The sequence below is a fragment of the Saccostrea cucullata genome, unplaced genomic scaffold (genome assembly GCF_032062105.1).
Source record: "Saccostrea cucullata isolate Sc308-1 unplaced genomic scaffold, CSIRO_AGI_Scuc_v1 ctg13436, whole genome shotgun sequence".
In the NCBI taxonomy this organism is placed as follows: Eukaryota; Metazoa; Mollusca; class Bivalvia; order Ostreida; family Ostreidae; genus Saccostrea; species Saccostrea cuccullata.
Genome location: NW_026920508.1, coordinates 1 through 17,725, shown reverse-complemented (window position 1 = coordinate 17,725; position 17,725 = coordinate 1). Strand labels below are relative to the sequence as shown.

At 33.3% G+C, this 17,725-nt stretch overlaps 1 long non-coding RNA gene across 1 annotated transcript; it reads left to right on the top strand.

Moving 5' to 3' along the window:
• Window positions 1–2,119: 2,119 nt before the first annotated feature.
• Window positions 2,120–9,008, top strand: LOC134249989 (uncharacterized). Its single transcript, XR_009988410.1, has 3 exons — window positions 2,120–2,171; window positions 7,707–7,782; window positions 8,932–9,008. It is a non-coding gene; the product is annotated as an uncharacterized LOC134249989 (long non-coding RNA).
• The last annotated feature ends 8,717 nt before the right edge of the window (window positions 9,009–17,725 follow it).

Here is a 17,725-nt window from a genome sequence, read left to right as displayed (position 1 = left end):
GCATCCACAAGAAAGATTTTATCAGAAATAAAAAAATTTTGATATCAAGATGTAAAAAATTATTGAAAATATCGATAAAACTTGTTTTAAAAGGTCAAAATTGCTTATTCTCAAATTTAAATCAACACGTGGTACATGCAGTGTTTGACAGAGGCTTTCAACACATTGCATAATATAGTACCTCCATCGACAGCACCTGGCCCATCATACTTTGTGTCAAAATCATATCAAAATTTAACAGGAATATTAAATATAGGCTTTTTTTCTGGGTTATGCTGAGTTGGGGCTTTATCTCTACTTTTTTCCTGAATGGCACTTTTGGAAGGTAGAACACATGTGACCGCCTTTTTTCCCGCCCTAATTATTTAATACATGTTGAAAATGATAAGACCTATCTTGCTAGAAGGATATCATTTTTTTAATGTTCGCGTACTGGTTTCTTAAATGAAGAGGATGTTTGCCAGACCTAAAATTCGGAAAGCCATTCGGTACATCATAGTTTATAAGGTTACATATTTTTGAATTCATTAGATTTATGTCTGATAAAGATTTATCAATATAGTCGTTCAGACGTAAAATACATTAAGTTCCGTATATTAAAATCGTTTACTTCTCATTGGCGAACGACAGATGTGAAATGGTATTTTAAAGATACTTCAAAGATTTTTATTGAAACATTTGAAATAAAATAAGCTAGCTTTGATGTGGGTATGCCTGTGTACATGTACTTTGAAGAATAGGTCGTATACGCTTTCATAAATAAGGGAAATTATTTATTTTTTCTTTTCAATATAGAAAAAAAAAATCGCCCTCTTTCTTGGAAAACCCTGTTGTAACTTTCCCTTGTCAGATCAAAGGCACCACAGGACAGTTATGACTGCCCATCAAATATTAATTGTAGATTATTACTTAAGTGTCTGATAGGCAAGTAAATGTGACATGTTTCCATCACTTGTTTACATGGACTCACAGAGTGCAATTAACATAAAAACAAACAAATAAACCAAAAAGCTCAAAATAATTGAATTTCCTTGATTTGGTGTGGCGATTTTGGCGTATACTGTAAAGGTCCCATTTCGATACTTTACCTGCACGCTTAAGTCATTTGCAAAACAATTTGTCCATTTGATACCTCTTATATTTGAACAATTCAAAGTATTTGCGAGCCCTTTGAGATACACACTCCTTGCAATTACATGTACTATAAATGTAATCTTAAACCAGTAATACTGTGAATGCATCGCATTCCATAAAACGATAAAAATTAAATGAAATATAGAGACAACATTTTAATGAATGGAAATTCGCTTTAAATAGTTCAAATGACAGGTATTTACATAGCATGTGTACTAAAGTGTGTTTTAATTCTTTTTTAAAGCTTCGACATCGGGCAGGTATATTCCATGCAACAAGCGAGACGCCCAGGACTATTGTCTGAATGGCGGAAAATGCAGGATCATCAAAGAGCTCGATCTCAAAACATGCTCGTGAGTTTCCCCCTTTTTTCCCTCTCTTACAGACAAACATTATCTGTTTTATAATTTTAATTATAAAAGTTCTTTTAACTTGAAAAACCCAGAAAAAAGGATTAAAGAATAAGAAAGAGTTAATCTATCTTGATTATATATAAGCGTAAGATATGTTTGAATTTTATGAAGCAACCTGTTTATCGGAAGTTTATATCAGCACTACATCACAGAGATCAAATTCCATAGAGTTTTTAGCTCACCTGAGCCGAAGGCTCAAGTGAGCTTTTCTGATCACATTTTGTCCGTCGTCCGTCCGTCTGTCCGTCCGTGTTTACGAGAGTGCATTTATTGGGTATTTTTCATGCCAAGATTTTACTTATTGGGTACTTTTTGCTTATTGGGTATACCCAATAAGAAGTGTCGCTGAATATGCTTAAAACACCCTAATTGGGTATTTGCAGGTTAGTACCCAACAAAACTTGGACACGACGATTTGTCCAAAAAAGTGTCCAAAAAAGTTGCTTTCACGGACGCACCGTGTTTTGTTGTTTCAGTTTTACATTCGGAACTCTCAATACTCGAGAGTTCCGAAAATCAACTTCCGTTGATCCTGATCATAACAATGTTTGTTTTCATGGAAAAAAATATGGCGACTAAGAAACACTTGATGTCAACAAGATTTTCTGATTGACAAGAGAAAAGGTAAGTTTATTCGATTAATATTTATCCATTGCTGGGTTCTTGTTTAAGGAAAATAGATTTTAATGTAATTTGGAAAACAATCGTGCACAAAATTAAAAGAGATATATCGGAACAATTATTCCTAAGTTGCACTTGTTTGTATTTTGAATTTTCTCTGTCTTTTTAACTCTCTTGAGGGCGAGAAGTATTTAGTAAATGATCGTATATTGTTAGATAATCTTTAATAAATCGAAAGTGTTTATTATTTAATTTTATATCATAACCAAATAAGTATGTTCTGACAATGTATATGGGAAAGGGAAATGAAAATTTTAACAATCGTGTGTTCATAAATCAGCTGTAAATTATCGGTTCATGTAGACAGTATTACAATCGCAAAGTGAGCCGAGATGATGATAAATGGGATAATTGACAACAACTAATTAAATAATTGTATGTAAGTTTATCTCATCTGATATGTAACTTAAGAGATTCATCGTATTACTGAAAAACTTTCAGTCAAAACAGTGCTTCTTTCTGTTTTTGATTTTTACTGAGTGTCTGCTTTATTTTGATTTTTTTTTAATTATTGTTTTTGTCATGTGTTTTAATTAATTTAAAACAATACTGAAATTGATATAGGGCTACTATAACTATTTCACATGATGGGTGTGTAATTAGCATTGCGCTACACCCGGGGCTTCCATTTTTGAAGATGGGGCTAGTGGTTTTCTGCTCTGAGGAATCCCCTTGGGCTATTAGGAATTTTAAAATACACATGTAATCCATGTAAAGCACCACCGGTATTTTTACTCTTTTTTGCTATTAAATTCCCTAATATGGAAGTATTCCAGACAGCATCCTCATATTATCCATAAATTTCCACAACTGCATCCTGATTTACTTAAAAACGATCTTTTATTTCCTAATTTGAATTCCCCCCTTTCCTTTGTTTAATATAGCAATATTTGCTTGTACATATATGCCTCACAGATATCTCATTATTAAATTATATACATTTACTCAATCAGCTCAATGATAAGTGTCATCCAATTATGTTGCGCTTTTTTTATTTAAAGCCAATAAACGTAACTGATAAAAATATATTTTTCAAAAATACAAAATTAAGTAAAGAAATATAGTTAATACATTTAAATTAAAGCTTTTCATACAATTCGGAGCACGGAGAACACCTCGTTTTATCTAATAATACGATTTTATCTTCTCTGTAATGTGTTATTTAAATCTTTTGTATTTTCTTCCGAGTCAGAGAAAATTCCGAGAATCCAAATTAAATTGTGATATCTTTATAACGCAATTGATTTAGATTTTGTAATTTACGGAAAATTTCTATCTTTATCATGTTTATATAAATTAATGATACAAATAATAAGTTCTTATAATTTTAGTCTAATAATTTTCGTTGTACATACGCCATATATGGCTTTAAATGATTCAAGATGAAAACAAAATGATTTTTGCTTCGTTTTGATTAGACAAACTAGTGAATGACCAGAAAAGGAATATTTAAAATCTTTTTTTTCATTTTTTTAAATCATTAATTTATATATGATTAAATTTTACTAGCGAAAATTAAATTAAACTTTAATTTTAAAAAGAATCATCTGTAGTTAATACCCAGGGGCCCGTTTCATCAAAGGTCGTACGCCCAGTCGTAGCGCTACGCCTGCGTAAAGTAGGGGTGAAACGGTTCACCGCGGTATCGGTTCACCGCGGTATTTTTTCTCGGTTCGATACACGGTACAAAATCTCTACTTTCGGTTCGGTTCGTTTATCGGTCGGGATCGTCATTCAGTCGGGTTTGGCATAAGGTATAAACATGCTTTTCTGTATAATTAGTTCAAAAACGTAAATTTCTGTGGACTTAAAGTTTGTAAAATGATTTTTAACAGTCAAATCAATTAAGGTGATTTATTCTATCCAGTTTGCACATTAATTCTTTGACTAGATTAAAAAAGGAAGGATTAAACAACAGTTAAATTTGTTTCCTTCTATCAAAATGTATCGTATCGAAAATAACCGAACCGAGATCAAATTTTTCGATACGTATTGAACCGTGAAGGAGGCGTATCGTTTCACCCCTAGCGTAAAGTCGGGACTAGCACGAATATTTGCATTTCATTAAAGAGTGTATCGTTACGCCTGACTAAATTTAGGCCAAAATTTTACGTCTACTCATGGGTAGGCGTAAGTTAGGGCGTAAAGTTAAAATAAGGCCTTTTTATTAATTTTAGCGAGTTCTAAAGAAAAAGTAAGGTTCTAAGAAGAATTTAAAATACAAACAATACATTATTTAATTATACATATTATGAAGGGGGAGGGGGTGTTGTTACAACTACTTGGGGACGTAGTTGATTTGAGTAATAACGTACTCAAATAATATTTTGATAAATTTATGCTGAGAAGAAAAGATTGTCTTATTAGAGATTTCTTACGTTTTGACAATGCATTCATACACATTTGATTGTGGTATCGTATGTCTAAGGTATTGTAAATCAATTTACATATACATGTATAACTGTATTTCTACACCCCGCTTGAAAAGTGGGACGGTACATGTATATGTACATGTATATACTATTTAGTAATCGGGATGTCCGTCCGTCCATCTGTTACGCTTTGGGGGTACCCATCTCTATCCGCAACTCCTTTCATATCACTGATTGAAATTTGGTGAAAGTTCACAGAATCTTTATCATATATTGCCATTGTGCCTTATTGTACTTTTTGATCCGACACATATTTTTGGGTTTCCCACAGCAAAACATGGACACGGCCATTATATTTATATGGAAGGCGGGGGGATATCTTTTTTTGAACTCATTGCTTACGGTACCTCTAGTTTCTTTTTCATTTACTAAAAAGGGACCCATTAAAATTGTCTATTTTGAAAACTATTTTCCAATAGCATATTTTCTGAAAAACAAAAATTTAAAAAAAAAAAAAAAAAATCGGTTTCAAAAGCATAGTTATCATCTTTCATGTAATTTTCTACATTTAAGAAAAAAATTCAAAAAAATAACCCATCTTAAAACCAAATAGCTTTTGTCATGTTTGAAGAGTCCATTTCTTATTTACTTCTCGTCCACATGCGTGGATCCAGAGGGGGTCGAAGAGAGGGTTCAGAATCTCCCGAATTTGCAGATTAATCAACATTGAATGTACAGATTACTTAGTTAAGGACGAAAGTAATTATTTTCCTAGGTATCTGGGACAAGTGATGTTCCCGGCGAATCATAGACCCCAACCCAGGGAGGGGGTTGGGGTCTCATAGACATATTTAGTAACAATACAGTGACTCGTGCGTGCATAACAAAATGGCTACACTTAAGAAAGCCTTCCTAATATTTACGTTGGAAAAGTAATATAAAATGTATCAACTCAATTAATCTTAGAAATATATGTACTGAAAGAGTATTCATCAAAATTAATATTTGTCTCGGATTTATGTCTGGTACATTTCCATTTCGGCTGATGTCAGTGTAAGGAAACGATTTTTTTTCTGTAAGACATTTTATTTACGCACTGTAGATCCAGTCTAAATTCATGAAATTGATGAAATGATGTTAAAACCTCAGCAATATCTTAAAGAATGCATATATCTTATTGTACCCCCTAAGTTTCATTTAATTCAGAGACGTGTAAGTGCATTTTTTCATATCTTTTAGTTGCGCGAACAATAATTGATGTAACGTCGGACACGGGAATTTCGCTGTAAATGACCAATACTGAGTAACGCCTCATCATAGTTAAAATAATTTTAAATTATTTAAAAGAAAATTTTAAGAATTATTCATTACTTTAGATAAAATAAATGATTTTGTTTTTAATTCAAATATGACATCGCGAAACCGCCAATTTCTTTGCGACATAAAGAGTTAGATATTATAGTACCAACACCGTGCGCAACGTCAAGATATTTTTGAAAGTGGTAATAAATTATTGCTTTTATATAATATCGATGTAAGACGGTGATAATTACACAGTTAAGTTCAAGAATGAATTATTCCCAATTTTTTTTTCTCAGAGAAACATTGATGCAGAAGACATCTTTAATTTTCATAATTTTGTTTAAAAGAGCAAATCTTACATAGTATAAGATAATCTGAGCGCATATAAAGCACATATAAGATGAAAATATACATGTTTTTGATTTCCTGCATTACTTACATTTTAATGAAAACAAAATAAAGAGTAGCTGTAACTAAATTTTAAAGACAGAGACCACACAAGCAAAGAATTTTTGTAAGAATATCTTTGTAGTCATTTTTCCAAACCTCTCTCTCTCTCTCTCTCTCTCTCTCTCTCTCTCTCTCTGCGTACTTTTAAAACGGTACATCACATTAGCAGATAGTGAAGAATTTTTTTCTATAACTGAACAATTATGAATCAATTGAATTGACAAAAAATTAATAAATACAGAGAGGATTATCTTACATGCACTATAGTAGTAAACGTGTAAAATTTATTTCTTGACTCAAAATGTGTTCATATGTAAACCGTTTGCATTTTGTTTTCATTATTTTTGCTTGCATATACATTTCTTATTAAAATTTTTAAATCTTATTCTGTCTCAAACTTAATTATTAGTATTTGTCAGTAGAATCAGTATTTATCGAATCATGAAATTTATTATCAAAGGCGAAGTTATTAACCTGTATCAATTTCGGGAAGAGGGGGAATGGCTGTAATTAAATTTCCAAAATGAATAGTTTTGCTTAATTCCGAAATGCAAGTACATGTACTGTCCTTTTCATCCTTTCAATTTATTAGACTTTTATTATTGAAATATTGTAAAAAACTAAAATTGGTTTCTTGAAAGATGCATGTCTCTTACATAACACTATAAACCCATGCATGTTTCAATTAGTGCAAGTATTAATTTATCTATAACTTGTGTTATTCTGTACTTTGACGTGCTACAATTTATACATGTTTGTACGCTTTGGGCAATGTTTATGTTTTTGCGCCTGCGCAATGCAACGTTGTCAAGGACTTAGTCCTGTGACTAAGCGTATCTTTTACGACTAGACTTACGCCACTTGGTGAAACGCAAATTACGCGCGACTAAATTTTGGCGTAATCCCCGAAAGTACGCCAAAGTTAAGGCTTAACTTTACGACTTTTGATGAAACGGGCCCCTGACTTTTTTCACGATGAACTTTTTTTCAATGTTCCTTTTTAATTTTTGCCTCTATATTTGGGCTTGTCACTTTTTACTCGGGGATAGTAACTTTATTGCCACAAAGCTGTGGATTAGTACTTGATTTCCTTTATTGCACAGCAATGACTATGATTTAATAGCACAAAAAGCTAATGGGTTTACGTATGTGAATTTATATGATTAATGCTTACTTGTGATTTTAGGATAACTGGAGATAATGATTCCTTTTTTCCATTGATATTACATAAATATTTTCCTAAGTATTATGTTACAATAAATTTGTTTAGATTTTTTTTTATAAAAGTAATCAATGATTACAATGGAAATTAAAACCATAATCATGTTCATTGAGGATTTTTAATATGTAACAGGTCAAACAGGAACTTCAATTGTGAACATTGCAGAGAACACACTCATCAGAAGATGACCCTCAGAAATAGGACAATTGTAAGTAATCAGTAAAATGAACAGGAATACTTTATGCCAGCCATAAGATTTTTAGAGACATTTTCGCTTCTTAAATTAGAAGAGATAGAGGGAAAAACTTGTACATACTAAATAACTACTAGGCAACCAACCTTTAACTGCAGGAAAGCTTTTGGTATGTGCAATACAGCTACATAAAACCTCTTTAGTATTCATGTTAGGTTTGAGAAACTACCTTAGTATTTTTTCTAGTGTTTGCCAACATTTTCATGCACACTGTATGCTTGTTTGTACTATCATTTTATTTTAAATTCTTCAGATGCCCTTTACCTTTGCCAGTTTAAAATCATTTGTTTTAAGGGCATCTGAGGGTTGGTTCCAGACATAATTAATTGTAAAGTAAATACTGGGGTACTATACGGTCATAGGTTATGTTAATACATGTATAACATTTTGTTCTGATAGAGGTGGCATACAGGAAAAGAAACAATACTAGATATCACTTCAAAGGAATAAAACAGCTTCATTTTGTAGGTGTATTTAATTTAAGGATCACTACTTCATGTCTGATGTGCTGAAAGTTATTTATAATCTGTTTGACTGTAATTTTTCATATTTTCAACTTCTATCCAGCTTAGTCAATTTTAATTAAATTTTGTGCAAAGCATACCCCAGGAAGGGGGAATGGAGTTTCAAGTGTGTCTCTGTCCCTGTCAATATAATTTCAAAGCAGTTAGTAAGGTTTGGGTCAATTTTAAATCCTCTTTAGCAGAACCATTGGGCAAAAAACAATACTAATGTGATTACATTAAAAGTCTAAAATTTGCAAGGAATAGGTGTAAAATCTTTTTAAAAATCTACTTCGTAACAATCAGAAACTAACATACTGTCTAATTAATATGCAACATCGTTTTGTGTGTTGAATGATGATTCCATTTTGATAGAATTATGGCAGATGGGGGGTAGGATGAAGATGCAGTTAGACATAGAAGAAAAAAAAAAGAGTTGATAGAATTTAGTTTTTCTTCCATTTTATTTATCAATACATATTTCTGAATAAGAAATATACTTCTACTTCTTGGTTGGGTTTGATCAACATAAAGGGTGATCTTGCTGTAGTCAAGAAAAACATGTTTTATACGGCAAAGAAATGCCATTATCTAATTGCAGAATGAATAAAATGGACAGAGGCAGAACTGAAGGAGATGCATGAAATGAGGAATATTTCAAAGATTGCCTGAGCATAACCAATACTACTGGATAAACATATGGCAATATAAAAGAGCAGGGACAATGGAGGTATCATACAGTATAGGCCATGAGAGACCCTGAAGAAGAAAGTATTGAACAGAAACAAAAATAAAACCATTTTGACATTTATTGAAATATAGGATCAAAGTCTTGCATGTAAAATTGGGGCATGTAATGACTTTATTCTAGCTCTAAGACTTATAACAGTGATGATTTGATTTAATATCTTTATCCCGATTTGTCGAAAAGATTTGGACATAGTGCATCAATTACTGTAGATCACTTAATTTTCGCGACACCTTATTTTCGCGAGATAGTCATTGACTCTTGATTAGCGAAACAAAATTTTCACGAATTATGGTAATTGCTTTATATAATCTTAAGGAATTCTATTATACGCGAGCATTAAAGGTTCATTCTCTATAAGGCCATTTTCCGGCCTACGATAAAATCACTTTAAAATGTGATTTTATATAACTATAATCATTCCAGTTCATGATTTCGATGTTTGTTTTTCAACATCGATCATCTAAGTCACGTGATTTAGAGATAAAAAATGGCTGTAAGTTAAAGAAAAATTGAGGGTAGGTCTATTTAAATCAAGTTTCTATGCATGTGTCTGAATATAAGTGATCAAAACTTGTTTATTTATGTCGGAAATACATAAGACTTAAGTAATAAATTCGAAGATTTTTTAAATTTAAGGTTCAAGATATTTTTTATGACAAGAATTCCGATGCATCCATATTTTGCATATTTTGAACGTAAATCTTTACGAAATTCACACTGTATGGTGCTGAAAAAAGTTTGATTGGCAATTTATTGAAAGGTATTAAATTATATATAATCATATTGTAATTGTATATCGTTTCTATAGATGTGATACTTATTTTACGCATAAAATAATCATGTTAGAAATGAGGTTTCTAAACTTATAAGTTTCTATTGAACTCTAAGAGTTATGTTTCAAATGTTGACAGTTCTGAATGGATTTTGATTGTGATTAAATAAAACTGAAGTAGCAATTAAGAAAAGAAATTCAACAATTGCAAAAAATAAAGAATTATTAGCATAGGAATATCAATGCAAGTACATGTGACTATCCATATACATGTAAGTAATCAATACATATAACTCAGACCGGTTGCATTAAAATATACATCTCTAAGTAAAATGAAATAGCGTCGTAAAATTGCCTTGCTTTTATTTAATTACTCGTGTTGCACGATATATTTTAATTTAAAATGTCATCTTTTATATATTTACATGTATAAAATTTGAACTCCCCCCCCCCCCCCCGTGTCTGACCGCACAACGTAAAATGGAGTAGAATTTTAACAGTTCCCTTCAAATATGCGTATCAGATTCTAAAGTTTTCGTATATATTAGTATACGGACTTAAGATCTCTACAACATCCCAGGTACAAAATGGACCCTAAGGGTTTGATGGACCTTTTCACTCTTGAAACCTGTAGGTTAAATTCAGTCTCTTTCCCAGTGCAGCGTGAAAAACGTGTTTAACACGGACAGTGACAGTTTCCTACCGAGGTCTTTAGCATTTAAAGTAAATGTCATGGGTCTTTTGGATATTATCTTTTTTTTAAAAAAAGATCCCGTCCTGCGCTGGGCGTAGGTTAGTAATGCAACAATGCATAAACACTTTTGGATAATATCTTTATCTGGCTGAAAAATCCTTAAATGGGGTAAAGCAACATTCAATTATCAATCACATATTACATTAAGGAATCTCTCTCCTCTTTACCAGTTTATTTTCTGAGACAGGACAACTGTTATTGTAACTTATATCAATGCTATCAAAGAAGTGTGATGAAAAAACTCAGTCCTTTCAATATCAAGACCCGGTTTACAAAATATGGATCACATGATACTCGTACGGAAGTGTCATTATAAAAATTATGTGTGTACCTATCGGAAAAAAAGTCTATAACACAAATAATAAATGCATGTTACCGCTTCAACCAAGATTGCTTTCATCATTTCTAGAAAATATACAGTACTCATAAGGAAATACATACACAGAGAATATATGCAGTATTCAGTCATAACGGAATTCAAAGAAGTAGAATATATACTAGATATACTAAACTATCATTATAAATATAAAAGATAACTCATATGAATTCACTATGGCCTATAAAAAGTTTTTATTTCTTAATTTTTTTTTAGACATTTCAAAGAAACGTCTCCACTTGTAATTTCATGACATCCAGTCTTCTCAGTCCTTTGATTTTTAGATTTTTAAGTAAAAAGTTCACATTTTTTAAAGTAAATATGCATTACTGATATTAATCTTGGTAAATCAATAGAAAATTGTATTTTAACCAAAAGTTCAGAAAAAGAAATAATCTACATAAGCTGATATCTTTCATTGTGAGTAGTTAGGTTTTTCTGCAAATATCGTAAAAATGATGTGAAAAGTTTTTATTTAGATGTCATAACCACCTTTAACCAAATTCATAATTTGGTAGTCACTTTTTATGTTTATAAGAAATTTACAAGCAAATTTTGGTGTTGGTTAAAGGTGGTTATGACATTTGTAGGAGTTATCTAACACAGCCACCCTCTTGAGTTTTCCTATTACTCTAATGCTAATAGGGACCGATTGTACCTTACTTTGTGACCCTATATCATTAAAAATACTATTGTATCATTAACCAACCAATATTTATCATTAAATTGGAACATAAGCCTAGTGATTCGTGCAATTTTTAAGGGAAAAAATGCAATCTGAAAATTTGAAGTCATTGTAGGCCGCAAACCGGCCTTATAGAGAATGATCCTTTCGCGAGCACACTGTCTCGCGTAATTACGCGAAAATAAAGTTCTCTTGTTTTCTTGTGTAATTACTCGAAAATAAAGTTCTCTAGTTTTCTTGTGTGACACTGTTTTATCGGCTTCGAAACTAAGTTTGTGATTTCCAAACCAGATTAATGAGATCATGTAATATCTTTTAACATCGGTGACTATTTAATCCATTCTTTTACATCTCAGAAGTATTTTTATTATTACAGGGAAAATATGCATTGTACATGTATCTGTAATAAACAGGATTATAGAAATTTTCCATATAATACAACACAATCTTAGCAACTGAAGGCAAATATTTTATCAAGGGTGTGATCTATTTATCAATATGGTTTTCAGCATCTTGCTCTACCTGTAATGACTTGCTCCAAGTTCCAATATTTAAATTTAAATTTTGCAAACATGGTTATAAAATTCTTTAAAAGCCAAATAGTTTAGGCACAAAATGCTTATATATTTCCTATCATTTGTAAAGTGTACACTGAATGAGATGTGGAATGTTAGAATTAAAGTATTAAATATGTTTTGGACTTATGTATGCTTATGCAGATAAATTTGAATTCAACTAGGGAAGGTAAATGTCATACTTATTGGGTTTGCAATCTAACGCAAGAGTATAAATATCCAAGACAAATTTGACAATTTTAATGAAGGGTTTAAGTAACCCAAGAAGAATTGGACAGCTAAACATCACTTGTTGGGTTTTATTCTAATGTTGGGATGTAGTATCCAAGAAGAGTTGAACCAATGTCCAATACCTATTGGGTTTTCTTTCGTATGAAAAAAAAACCCAAGAAGAATGTCCAATACCTTTTAGTTTATATACTATTGAAGGGATGAAGATATCCAAGAGGAATTGGACAGGTGTCCATTACATGTTGGGTAGTATTCTGATGAGGGGATTCTCAAGAAACCCAAGAATTAGACAAGTGTCCATTGCCTGTTGGGTGGGATGTAGATATCCAAGAGGAGTTGGACGGATGTCCATTACCTGTTGGATGGTATTCTGATGAAACAATTCAAGAAACCCAAGAAGAATTGGACAAGTGTCCATTACCTGTTGGGTGAGATGTAGATATCCACGAGGAGTTGGACAGGTGTCCATTACCTGTTGGATGGTATTCTGATGAAACAAGTCAAGAAACCCAAGAAGAATTGGACAAGTGTCCATTACCTGTTGGGTGGGATGTAGATATCCAAGAGGAGTTGGACAGGTGTCCATTACCTGTTGGGTTGTATTTTATGAGGAGATTCAAGAAAACCAAGAATTAGACAAGTGTCCATTACCTGTTGGGTGGGATGTAGATATCCAAGAGGAGTTGGACGGATGTCCATTACCTGTTGGGTTGTATTTTGATGAGGAGATTCAAGAAACCCAAATAGAATTGGACAATGTACACATGTTCAATTGTTCTTGGGTAGTTTCATCCCTTCGTCAAAATACAACCCAACAAGTATAGGACACCTGTCCAATGCCTGTTGGATACCTTCATTCTGTCCAACATGTAATGGGCATTTGCTTATTATTAATTGGTCATGACTCAAAAAGGTTTCTCCTTAAATACTTAATTTTGTTATTCAAGAAAGGTTGAACAGAGTCTGAGATGTGTTGAGTTGTGTTTTCACAATTCAGTTTTTTTTGCACTTAGGTATTCATATATTTTAATATTAGTTATTTTGAAATATACAGGTGTATGGCCTCATTGCTAAGAACAAATTAGTTAGGTGTCACAATAAAAGAGCTATATCACAGAAATTGACAAAAATATGGGTTCAAAATCAAAAGTTTTCAGTCATGTCTGAATTTACCAGCAAATATTAAATATATAATAAATTTGAAATGAATAAAAAACAATAAGAAAAAAACCCAATAAAATACGGACACGAGGATTAATATCCAATAAGATTTGAACAGTAACTACCCAAATAATACTCTCTCGTGTGTACACTTTTTTTGTATCCAATAAGCAGTATCCAATAGGACTTGGACTTGATGTACCCAATATATAACCAAATGTGTGTTCGTCCGTCCGTCTGTCCGTCTGTCTGTCCGTCTGTAAACTTTTCACATTTTCGACTTCTTCTCAAGAACCACTGGGCCAATTTTGACCAAACTTGGTACAAAGCATCCTTGGGTGAAGGGGAATTTAAATTGTTAAAATTAAGGGACATATCCCCTCGCAAGGGGAGATAATCAAGAAAAGAGAAAAATAGGGTTGGGTCATTAAAAAATCTTCTTCTCAAGAACCACTGGGCCAGTAGAGCTGAAACTTATGTGGAAGCATCCTGGGGTAGTGTAGATTCTAAATTGTTCAAATCATGACCCCCGGGGGAAGGGCGGGGCCACAATGGGGTATCAAAGTTTTACATAGAAATTTATAGGAAAAATCTTTGAAAATCTTCTTCGCAAGAACCACTGGGCCAGAAAAGCTGAAACTTATGTGGAAGCATCCTGGTATAGTGTAGATTCTAAATTGTTCAAATCATGACCCCCGGGGGAAGGGCGAGGCCACAACGGGGTATCAAAGTTTTACATAGAAATATATAGGAAAAATCTTTGAAAATCTTCTTCTCAAGAACCACTGGGCCAGAAAAGCTGAAACTTATGTGGAAGCATCCTGGTATAATGTATATTCTAAATTGTTCAAATAATGACCCCCGGGGGAAGGGCGGGGCCACAATGGGGAATCAAAGTTTTATATAGAAATATATAGGAAAAATCTTTGAAAATCTTCTTCTCAAGAACCACTGCGCCAGAAAAGCTGAAACTTATGTGGAAGCATCCTGGTATAATGTAGATTCTAAATTGTTCAAATAATGACCCCCGGGGGAAGGGCGGGGCCACAATGGGGAATCAAAGTTTTACATAGAAATATATAGGAAAAATCTTTGAAAATCTTCTTCTCAAGAACCACTGGGTCAGAAAAGCTGAAACTTATGTGGAAGCATCCTGATATAATGTATATTCTAAATTGTTCAAATAATGACCCCCGGGGGAAGGGCGGGGCCACAATGGGGAATCAAAGTTTTACATAGAAATATATAGGAAAAATCTTTGAAAATCTTCTTCTCAAGAACCACTGGGTCAGAAAAGCTGAAACTTATGTGGAAGCACCCTGATATAATGTAGATTCTAAATTGTTCAAATAATGACCCCCGGGGGAAGGGCGGGGCCACAATGGGGAATCAAAGTTTTACATAGAAATATATAGGAAAAATCTTTGAAAATCTTCTTCTCAAGAACCACTGGGCCAGAAAAGCTGAAGCTTATGTGGAAGTATCCTGATATAATGTAGATTCTAAATTGTTCAAATAATGACCCCCGGGGGAAGGGCGGGGCCACAATGGGGAATCAAAGTTTTACATAGAAATATATAGGAAAAATCTTTGGAAATCTTCTTCTCAAGAACCACTGGGCCAGAAAAGCTGAAACTTATGTGGAAGCATCCTGGTATAGTGTAGATTCTAAATTGTTCAAATCATGACCCCCGGGGGAAGGGCGAGGCCACAACGGGGTATCAAAGTTTTACATAGAAATATATAGGAAAAATCTTTGAAAATCTTCTTCTCAAGAACCACTGGGCCAGAAAAGCTGAAACTTATGTGGAAGCGTCCTGGTATAATGTATATTCTAAATTGTTCAAATAATGACCCCCGGGGGAAGGGCGGGGCCACAATGGGGAATCAAAGTTTTATATAGAAATATATAGGAAAAATCTTTGAAAATCTTCTTCTCAAGAACCACTGCGCCAGAAAAGCTGAAACTTATGTGGAAGCATCCTGGTATAATGTAGATTCTAAATTGTTCAAATAATGACCCCCGGGGGAAGGGCGGGGCCACAATGGGGAATCAAAGTTTTATATAGAAATATATAGGAAAAATCTTTGAAAATCTTCTTCTCAAGAACCACTGCGCCAGAAAAGCTGAAACTTATGTGGAAGCATCCTGGTATAATGTAGATTCTAAATTGTTCAAATAATGACCCCCGGGGGAAGGGCGGGGCCACAATGGGGAATAAAAGTTTTACATAGAAATATATAGGAAAAATCTTTGAAAATCTTCTTCTCAAGAACCACTGGGTCAGAAAAGCTGAAACTTATGTGGAAGCATCCTGATATAATGTAGATTCTAAATTGTTCAAATAATGACCCCCGGGGGAAGGGCGGGGTCACAATGGGGAATCAAAGTTTTACATAGAAATATATAGGAAAAATCTTTGAAAATCTTCTTCTCAAGAACCACTGGGCCAGAAAAGCTGAAGCTTATGTGGAAGTATCCTGATATAATGTAGATTCTAAATTGTTCAAATAATGACCCCCGGGGGAAGGGCGGGGCCACAACGGGGTATCAAAGTTTTACATAGAAATATATAGGAAAAATATTTGGAAATCTTCTTCTCAAAAACCACTGGGCCAGAAAAGCTGAAACTTATGTGGAAGCATCCTGATATAATGTAGATTCTAAATTGTTCAAATAATGACCCCCGGGGGAAGGGCGGGGCCACAATGGGGAATCAAATTTTTATATAGAAATATATAGGAAAAATCTTTGAAAATCTTCTTCTCAAGAACCACTGGGCCAGAAAAAGTGAAGCTTATGTGGAAGCATTCTGGGTAGTGTAAATTCTTAATTGTAGGAATCATGACCCCCGGGGGAAGGGCGGGGCCATTATAGGGGAATCAAAGTTTTACATAGAAATATATAGGAAAAATCTTTGAAAATCTTCTTCTCAGGAACCACTGGGCCAAAAAAGCTGAAACATATGTGCCCATGGAAGGATCATGGGGTAGTGTAGATTTCAAAATGTCTAAATTATGATCAGTGGGGTAGGGTGGGGATGCATTATGTATAACAAGGGGGAAATCTGGTAAAGAACAGAATGGTCAAAGCTTTCAGGTGAGCGATGTGGCCCATGGGCCTCTTGTTACCCTTTGTAAGAAGTTGTAACTGTACCAGTGTTCCTTTTACACCAGACAGATCAAGTATTATCACTTATCCTCGCCTCACCCCTGCTACAACGTTTATTACGATATTTTTATATATATATATTCTCAAGCTACAAACATAACAGCGTGTTACTTGTGAATACGCAGGGAAGATGATTTTCCCATTTTTTATCTACCCTTAGAGATAAAAACATCGGAGATGGGCAAATATCTTTCTGAAGTTTGATCTTGAAAAATCTTCATTTCATAAAAGATATTTGTGGCATCACTTTTTCAGTTATCTTAATCTTCTTAACATGAACTGTGTTTATTTCCCTCAGTTTTCTGCAGAAAATATTATTTCTTCTCTTGCAAAAAATGAATTTTGAGATAATTTCAAATTGATGAATTATCGGCAGTGACATTTTTATTTGTCTCGATCAGATAATATTCCTTGCTTCCTTACATGCTTTATGTTTAGATGCCTTTTTCATGCTTAACCTCTACCAGATCTGTAACGAAATTCCAGACTTGTATAACATAATGGCAATCGCAACTTCCCGGTCTTGTCCGACAAGCGGAAAATTTCCGAGCTTATCGGAAAAGCCCGAGAAGTTGCGATTGAACATTGAAAATGTATTAACTTAACGTACAATATTTTTAATACCACCTGTATATGATAAATATTAATTATGTACATGTGATTAAATATATCTCTTGAACTGTGATGTTAAATGGTGATGGTATTATTATTAGTTGTCGTCGCAATTACCATGGAAAAAGATGCGCCCTACTGTCGCCTGACATCCGGGACCTTATAGATGGTATGATATCCGACATTTTTCTTCCGTGCTTTCAAGCCTTATGTAGATTACCAGCATGGCATGTCATGCATAAAAGAATTCCATAAGAAGAATATTTTCAAAATAATAAATCAATTTAATTTAATTTAATTTCAATT